At 34.3% G+C, this 8,708-nt stretch overlaps 1 protein-coding gene and 1 pseudogene across 1 annotated transcript in view; one reads left to right on the plus strand and one right to left on the minus strand.

The window, feature by feature from the left end:
* PCDH11X (protocadherin 11 X-linked) overlaps positions 1–8,708 on the plus strand; it is a 779,107-nt gene that overhangs the window by 136,680 nt on the left and 633,719 nt on the right.
* LOC102486068 (histone deacetylase 2-like) overlaps positions 5,004–8,708 on the minus strand; it is a 129,021-nt pseudogene continuing 125,316 nt past the window's right edge.

Consider the following 8,708-nt stretch of genomic DNA (forward strand, 5'->3'; position numbering starts at 1 on the left):
AGTTCAAGTCCTGGACCCAGTGGCTTAAACTCATGCTGGGCATGTGTGCGTGTGTGCCCAAGATCCTGAGAAGAAAATGGAGAAGGGATTGTGGCGTGGCCATCCCCCCTCCCGGAGGGTGATTTCTTGCTTTCTGTCTCTCTGTCTCTCTCTGTCTTTCTGGTGAGAGCACATGCCCTATAAAAAAAACCTCTCCAAAAAAAAAAGGAAATATTAAAACTATGAAAGTGAATATAATTCATTATACATGTGTGAATGTTTTAATAATGCTTAATTTTTTAACATCTATTAACCATTTCATTATGTTTACCAGATAAATAAATTATTTTTCCTTAAGTACTAAATTATTTTTACATTTAGCATTTTCACACATGGGAAGGATTATGCACCATACATAGATATGATTTATCTCTGGGGTGCAAGGTTGCTTCAATATATAGAAACCAATAAATGTGATACATTATAGTAAAAGAACAAAAGATAAAAATCAAATGATCACCTCAATAGATACAGAAAAGCATTCGATAGCCCCAGCTATGGTGGTATAAACACGAAGGCACTGCTGCTAGATGGCTGAGGCAGCATGGGAAACCTGGGTTCCAGTTTACACCCTGAGTTAAACAGACTGGGCATGATGGTTCATGCCTGTGGTTCTAGCTAACTAGAAGGTTATGGCCGGAGGACTGCAATATCATGAGACCTTGTCAAAAATCTTTCTATTTCTCTCTCCCCGCCCACTTTCTCTTTCTCCTGAAAAATAATTTAGAAAATTAGAAAAATTTAAGAAAAGCATTGACAAAATTCAACATCATTTCATGATAAAATCTGTCAGCATATTAGTTATGGAAGGAATATTCTTCAACATAATAAAGGCCATATATGACAAGATTACAACTAATAGCATACTCTGTAGTGAAAAACTGAAAGCTTTTTTCTCTAACATTGGGAGCAAAGAAGGATGCTCACTCTTGTCACTTCTATTCAACATAGCACTGGAAGGCCTTGCCAGAGCAATTAGGAGAGATAAAAAAATAAAAGGCATTCAAACTGGAAAAGGAAAATAGTCTGTTTTCAGATGACACAATTTTGTATACAGGAAAGACTAAAGATGTAAAAAATAACTAGAACTAATAAATGAATTTAGTAAAGTTGCAAGATACAAAGTCATGATATGAAAATAAGTTGTATTTCTTTACACTGACAATGAAATATCTGACAGAGAAATTAAGAAATTCCATTCATATAAGAGCACCAAAAAATAAATTTAGTAGTAAATTTCAGGTAAGTAAAAGATCAGTAGCCTGCAAACTGTAAGACAGTTTGATGAAAGAAACTGAAGGAGACACAAAGAAACATAAAGATAGCCTGTTTTCTTGGGTTAGAAGAATTAACATTATCAAAATATGTTACATTATCAACATACTATGCAAAGTGGTCTCCATAATCTATGCAATCTGTATCAAAATCCCAATGGCATTTTTATAAATAGAGAAAAACAAATCTGAAAATTCATATGCAACTATAAAAAACTCAGAATGGATAAATCAATCTTAAGAAATATTATCTTAATATCTTTTTCTTAACTGGTCCAATACAAAGTTACTCAAGTCTTGCCCAAGATTATTTAAATTGCAAGGCTTCATCCAGTTACTTAGCTAGAAAAATCCATATCATGGATTAATATGATAACGTGACACCTGCAAACTGTAAGACAGTTTGATGAAAGAAACTGAAGGAGACACAAAGAAACATAAAGATAGCCTGTTTTCTTGGGTTAGAAGAATTAACATTATCAAAATATGTTACATTATCAACATACTATGCAAAGTGGTCTCCATAATCTATGCAATCTGTATCAAAATCCCAATGGCATTTTTATAAATAGAGAAAAACAAATCTGAAAATTCATATGCAACTATAAAAAACTCAGAATGGATAAATCAATCTTAAGAAATATTATCTTAATATCTTTTTCTTAACTGGTCCAATACAAAGTTACTCAAGTCTTGCCCAAGATTATTTAAATTGCAAGGCTTCATCCAGTTACTTAGCTAGAAAAATGCATATCATGGATTAATATGATAAGGTGACATTATATTAATAACAATATAATTTTTATTTGAAAACTTAATTATTACAGTTGCATGAAGATCATTTATGTAGAGCTCGTGTTTATACAATACATTAATTTCATACTCATTGAATTTAAATAATGCTTTTACATCATATTTTCTACTTGAAAATGCTCCTACTGAAGTGTGGTTTTTCTTCTCCAGACTTTTCTTCCATCAGAAGGATTTGCATGTGCTTTGTTTAGGTAACTGACAGATTGTGCTAGAGCATGCTCCATCTCTTATCTGTGCCTTTCTGGCTTAGCAACATGCGATGTGAGATGAACTGTAATGACTAGGGTACAGGCTTAGACCCTTAGCAACTTCAGGAACTGTAGACAGCTCTTGAAAACAGAGAAAATAGATAAGGCCAGAGCTGAAGGAAATTGCTTATGTTTAGTTTAAATGGTGCCAAATTTTGCTATCATTTGTGGGTCACTGAGTTTCTCTCTTTCTTACAGATGTTTTTGCATAATTATGACAGTTACTGAATTTGTAATAGCCTTAACATTATAACGATGCATGACGAAGGGTACTATGCTACTTACTTTTGTATTAAAAAGTTTGAAGTACATTCAGCTCTTAAAAAATAGAATAAACAGCTATTGTTAATATAGGAGATGAATGAGAATGTGAAGTTATGACAATTGTCTATGTTATGAGTTATAATGAGTGGGAGATAATACTAATTGAAGAAAGAAGAATATAGAATGATAGGCAAAATCACAGTGCCTGGGAAGATAATTCTTAATTTTATCCTGTTTATAAGTTACATTTGTGAGCATACAATAGTAGAAATGGACTTTATTCAAACAAACACATTTTATCATTCCTATGCCAAGCATACTGATGGGTCCTTGCAAACTCAGTTTTGACTTTCCCTCTGCCTTCATAGCCAAAAGAACAATTAGAGGCCATGCGCATCAGATGTTCAGTTTTTAGCTTTGGCTTTATTGACAGCAGGCTGTGGGTGGAGTGCCTTTTAAACACATTTGTGAGTTAAACTTAATTTACAGTTAAGTAAGTGAGGGACCAAACTGTTAAAGGACTTGACAGTGAATACACAGTTCTACAGTTCATGAAACCTGATTTCTTTGTCTCAGTTGAGAATATAGTGATTCTCCATCCACTTTTTTTGTATCTATCTATTAATAAAAGTTCTGCTTCAATTAATAAAGTTCTTTAAGCAACTTTTAGTTATCACTTCGAGACGATAAACACATCAACTTATAAGAGAAGGGAAGGCTACAGCACCATACTTTTGGTTCTCTCAGTTTTAGAAAGCCACATTCTGTGAGTTGAATTCATGAATATTTGATGCTTTTGGATGTAATAACTTATTAGGAATATTATTTCCTAGAATATGGAGATATGTTACTCACTTGAAATTTTATCCTATTTTTTTTTCTATTGCTTTTGTCAATTTGTTGTGTGAAAGGAAATTCAACTTAAGGGAGAGATGTTGGAACTCCTTTTTGCTTTCTTTTTCTCAGTTACCTGTGTCTGGTTATTGGAAGGGTAATAGTCTGTATGGGTGAGAATGCTGTGGGAAAAGGAGATAAGCAGAAGTATTTCCTTGTTTTGTAGTCACCTGTTAACATTCCCAGAGAGCTGACAAAGTAGAAAACAGAAAAAAATCTAGCAATATGGCATGGGCAGACAGCATGAATTAAGGAATACTTTATTCTGCTGTCCCTACATAGACAGATCAATACTTAATCTTTTAAAAATGATGTAAACAATAACTACTCAGTATTTACTTTTTTGTTGTTTGTTTTGTTATTGTAATTTTCTTATTATTTATGGTTTAATTGGCAAATGAAATGTCTATGTATTTATGATGTACAATATGATGTTTTGAAATATGTATTCACTGTGGAAAGGCTACAACAAGCTAATTAACTTATGCATTACCTCACATATTTATTTGTGGTAAAATGTACTCTTGGCAATTTTTAAATACACATTTCTATTAACTGTAGTCATTATGTTGTACAACAGATCTCTTGAAGTAGTATTTCCCTTTGTAATTTAGAAAGTATGTTCATGTTTTATTATTTCATTAACAAGCCTGAGAGGAAATGTAATTATTCTGATTTTAGTGGTGAGAAATTTATACTTACAGTTTTTGCCCTTATACTTAACTAATAAGGAGTAGTGTCAGAAATTGAACAAGATCTTCTGAGTGCAATCCATTTGCTTTTCTTTCCTCTCTGATCTACAAAGTGAATCACAGTTTTGGGTAGTGCAGTGGACTGAAAATGGAAGTGTTTAAGTATGAGCTGATTAAAAAAAATTTAACTCCTCATGCTATTAGAAATTCTATATCTGTTTTTAAAACTATGATACCAGAATAACTTGTTTGTAATGGTTACTTATGGAAAGTGAATTTAGGATAAGAGATTCAGGTTTCTTTCTATTTCCTTCTGTACTATTTCAGTATTTTTTTCAATATGCTCATAATTTTTGTTTGTTTGTTTTTTTGTGTTTTTTTATTGGGGGGGGGATTTTTGCTATAGGGCACGTGCGCACTCCAGAAAGACAGAGACATAGAGACAGAAAGCGAGAAATCACCCCCCAGGGGGGATGGTCACGCCACATTCCCTTCTCCTCCATTCTCCTCTCAGGATCTTGGGCACACACACACACGTGCCTGGTATAAGTTTTAAGCCACTGGGTCTGGGACGCAAACCGTGGTCGACTACGTGGGAGTCCAACGACATCGCCATTACGCTAGCTGCTGGTCCCCGAAGACAGCATTGTTGAGACAGGAAGGTAGTGTTGTTATATTTTGATCAACTCGACCGGGGAGAAATATTCACATATTGATTTCAATCTTAATTTCCTCAGAAAGTACACTCAAAAATATACAAGCATATAGAAAATATTTTATCACCAGCTATCCTTATCTGATGCTTTGATAGAAAGCCTATTGTCTGGAACTTCTCCATCTTCATCTCCACTGTCTTATGAACAGCATCTTCCAGAATAGCTTGCATTTGGACACCAGGTGCGTGCGGCAAAATGCACAAAATTTCAAATAAATTCTGCTTTATCATTTCCATATATTCTGGAGGGTTCTGGTTTGTAATGTTTAAAAGACTAATATGTGGTTTGAAGTATTATCCAAAATATTCGATTTAATCATTATATGGCAACTAATTAGGAATCTCACTATAAAGGGCAACCGCAGTCTCATATGTCCAACACTGAACAACATTATGAACTGTGTATTCACCTCCCCCAAGCATCAGTAACAATAAGTTAAAAGTTTTGAAAACTTATACACATTTTTTGTAACTTTTAACTGTTAGGTTGAAATAACCCAGTCTATTGGCAGATAATGTGCCTGCACCACATTGTAATACCACAGAAATAGGTTGCTATATCTCTATCACTTTGAAGATAATAGACTTAAATATCTGCCCATATCTATACCATCTCTCATTGGAAAATTGCCAGCACAGTATTTGCCTTTTCCAGAACCCAAATCTCTTAAGTCTCCTTTCCTAGGAAAGTACGTCCCATATGTATGGAATGATACAGTCGTGACATGATCTATTATATAAAAAGCTTCTTCAACACCATCACCATGATGGATATCTATATCAATATATAAGACTCTCTGATGATACTTTAGTAATTATATAAGGGCAAGCACAATTCTTCAAGTATTTCATGGAATAGATCTTCTATGTACTTATCAGATTATTTACATTCTGGAACACAAATTATTCAGTTATTTAGTCATTTAGTGGCATCTAGTATTTCCCATATTTTTCCTCATTTTTTGGTTATTTTTTCTTTCTTCCATTTTTTTGTGATTCTGTCTAAGTCAGAGACTTTGTCTTCTAGATCAATGATTCTATATTCTCCATGGTCTCTCTTCTGTTATTAATAATTTCAAAGGAAATTTTGATTTTCTATATTATAATCTTTATCTCTAGTAGTTCTGTTTGATTTTTCTTTATGGTATCTATCTCTTTATGGAGTTCCTCTTTCAAGTTGTGGAAGAACTTCCTCATGTTCTTAAGTTCATTGTCAGTTTTCTCTTGCATCTCATTTAGTTTTGTCTCTATGAATATTCTGAATTCTTTTTCTTACATTTCTGCCAATTCTTTGGGATGTCTGTGGTTGACGAGAAGTTGCTGTGTTCCCTTGAGGTAGAACTATTTTATTTTCTTCTCATATTTTTTGTGCCTCTGGTACTGGCTTTTAGTCATCTGATGAATTACATGCTTCTTACTACATTTTTGAGTGGATTCTGTGGTTTCAGGGGAAAAGAGCAGCTCTTTTTTCGTGGTGTTTTCTTGGTAGAGGGGTGCATCTTCTAATCAGAGTAGGGTGTATCTAGCCAGTTTCAGGTGCTTATTTCCCTGCCCAACCTGTAAACCAGATGCACCTGGGACTAGGCTGGACTTTGTAACTGAAAAGAAGCATAAAGCGTGTGGGCTAGTGAACTGTGACATCTGAAAATACAGTTGGGCAGTCTGAAGGCACCAGCAGGAAAGTCAGAGCTGCCCTTTTCAGCAGCTTGTTCCTTGGTCTCTTGTGTGCCAGTTGGTGGGTCTGGGTAAGACAATCCCTAGTTCTTTTTCTTATTGTGTGGCTCTGTGTGATTGGCTTGGTTTTCAGTTTCTGCATTTAAAAATTGAGATAAATGATACATATTTTACTAAGGTGTTATATGGAGAATGCATCTAATAAGTTTCCAGTGACTTTCCAATGATGTCAGTTACTTTGTGCTTTTCAGTGGGTTGTGAAGTCCAGGTGCAAGTGAAGATGAAAGGCATTGTCAACTATAGTGTCATGCAGATATTATTTGCTGTTATTATAATTTAAAAATATATTTAAATGTGTTCCCTTAGAAGAATGGGCAAGAGGAATAAAATCATAACTACCTGTTCTTTTCCTTACTTTCGTTCTTTAAGAAAAATATTAAAGGGATATTAAGACAAGATGTATAGTTCAAGTAAGCAAAGAAAACTTTCTTGTCTTTTTGATTTTGCACTTGGAAAAATTTTCTTGATCTTTTCCTTCAAAGGGAGTAGAGAATTCATTTATATGAGCCTGAGGTCATGATTATTACAAAAAAAAAAAAAGAGAAAAAAATAAAAAGAAACCGAATACTTTGTGTAATTCAGTAAAACAAAATAATTAAGCCTACCCCATACACTTAAGTGTTTGAGTAAGGTTGGAAAGGACATTTAACTCCTTTTGTTAAGGGGGAGCTCTATAGACAGTTTTGTCTGGGTGAAATCGTTACTGTTACTCAGTTTTCAGCATGATGCTAAGCTCTAAATCAGAAAGTTTTGTCAGATATACAAACAATGAATTCAGTCTGGAAGATAAATTGTTCACTGAGGATAAGGTGGCTGAATTTCCGTTATAATTGGTCATATGATCATGAGAACTTTACCTCGAATAATAACACAGATGTTTCTAATTGACAAGTTACCTCACCTTCAGTGAGCAATTTGTCTCTGGCTTAATGCATGAGTCTTAAGAGAAAAACTTCCTTTTTTTGTCTATTTTAAAAACTAGTTGGCAGAATTCTGACAGCAAACAGAAACTGTCAGACAAGCCCCTGATATTTCTTCTAGTAGCTGATTACATCAACTTTAAGCATTGAAAGCTTAGGTGAAACTGGAAGAAAACTTATTTTACTGCTTCAAAGTAATTTGTTCTATGCTATTCTATATTAGCTACAGGTAAAATGGTATCTACATGTAAGACATACTTTTTAAAAAATTGAATGAACAGAAATGGGGTTTACCAGAGGCTTAGAAGGGGAGAAGATCGGGGAAATACTGGTCAAAAAAGACTAAATTTCATTTAGATAGGAAGAAAAAGTTAAAGAGACCTATTGTACATCATGGTGACTATAATTAACAACAATGTATTGTATACTTTAAAATTGCTGATAGGGACCAGGAGATGGTATAATGGTTATCTTGCTGGACTCTCACCCAGTCAACCACAGTTTGAGTCCCAGACCTGGTGGCTTAAAACTCATGCCAGGCACATAGTGTGTGTATGGCCAAAATCCCAAGAGGAGAATGGAGGAGAAGGGATTGCAGTGTTGCCACAACCCCTGGCGGGGGGGAGCGGGTTGAGTTCTTGCTTTTTTTTATCTCTGCCTCTCTGTCCCTGTCTCTCCAGTGAGTGCACATGCCCTTTAGCAAAACTATCTCTTTTTTAAAAAAAAAAGAAAATTGCTGAGACTAGATTTTATGTGTTCTCACCACAAAAAAATGATATATGAGGTAATGCATATAGCTTGATTTAGCCTTTTCACAGTTTATGTGCATTTATTGAATCATTGTATTGTATAACATCAATATATACATTTTTGTCAATTTAAAAATAAAAAAAATAACAAATATTTTTGTAAAGCTTTCATATTTGATTTATTTCTCATTTGTATCAATTCCTTAGTGACAATTCTAGTGCGATTAGACTTTTTAAAAATTTCAAAATATGGGAACCAGCAGTTAGCGTAATCGCTATGTCGCTGGACTCCCACGTAGTCGACCGCGGTTCACGTCTCGGACCCGGTGGCTTAAATCTCATGCCGGGCGCGTGTGTGTGCGTGCC

Source organism: Tupaia chinensis, unplaced genomic scaffold (assembly GCF_000334495.1).
Source record: "Tupaia chinensis unplaced genomic scaffold, TupChi_1.0 Scaffold000005_2, whole genome shotgun sequence".
NCBI classification, from domain to species: domain Eukaryota; kingdom Metazoa; phylum Chordata; class Mammalia; order Scandentia; family Tupaiidae; genus Tupaia; species Tupaia belangeri.